The 769-nt window shown below is 50.7% G+C and overlaps 1 pseudogene; it reads right to left on the bottom strand.

Moving 5' to 3' along the window:
- Positions 1–293: 293 nt before the first annotated feature.
- Positions 294–411, bottom strand: LOC124551648 (annotated as a pseudogene).
- Positions 412–769: the final 358 nt, after the last annotated feature.

Here is a 769-nt window from a genome sequence, read left to right as displayed (position 1 = left end):
CGTGGGGAGAGGTTTCAAGACCCGAAGCTTGTTTTCAGTAAGTGTAGACCAATCGACATGCCACAGCGATAAAATGCGCTGACAAATGACCCTGCTAAAATCAGATGAAGGCACACAACAAGAAGCTGTCCGAGGCTTCAGGACAGCAGCCTTGGCCGCGGCATCTGCAGCTTCGTTCCCAGGGATACCGACATGGCCAGGAACCCACATAAAGGTAACCGGAGGACCGTCGTCCGCCAGCGGCTGAAGAGATCGTTGGATCCGGTACAGGAGGGTGAGTGCATCCCGAAAACTGGCAACAGCGCATGGCGACCCAGATGGTCACCCATCCCAGTGCCGGCCACCCCCGACAGTGCTTAACTTTGGTGATCTGACGGAAACCAGTGTATCCACTGCGGTAAGGCCGTTGCCTTCCTGCGTTCGAGGACTATGCTCGAAAGATGCGTGATGGAGCACCAATACATTTTGCACCTGATGTAATCCAACATCCAATTTGATATGTTGAACATGGACTGTGCCCTGCCCTCCAAGATCACTGACTTCAATCCTCTGAATTTTTCTGTTAGGAGTCACCTCAGAAATGAAATACGAGGGCATGAGGGGGTACCTAAAAAAAAAGGGAATAACATTGGCGTGACTTGTGTAGTACGCATTTCTGCCACTTAGGCATGTACAGCGCAACTCATTGCCAATTCAGTGCCGCCCGTGTTGTTCTGTTCACATGCACTGATTGTTTTTGCTAGCGCCGTTTTGTTCTTGTTTCGTTTTT

The sequence above is a fragment of the Schistocerca americana genome, chromosome 9 (assembly GCF_021461395.2).
Source record: "Schistocerca americana isolate TAMUIC-IGC-003095 chromosome 9, iqSchAmer2.1, whole genome shotgun sequence".
NCBI classification, from domain to species: domain Eukaryota; kingdom Metazoa; phylum Arthropoda; class Insecta; order Orthoptera; family Acrididae; genus Schistocerca; species Schistocerca americana.
This window is presented reverse-complemented; position numbering and strand designations above follow the sequence as displayed.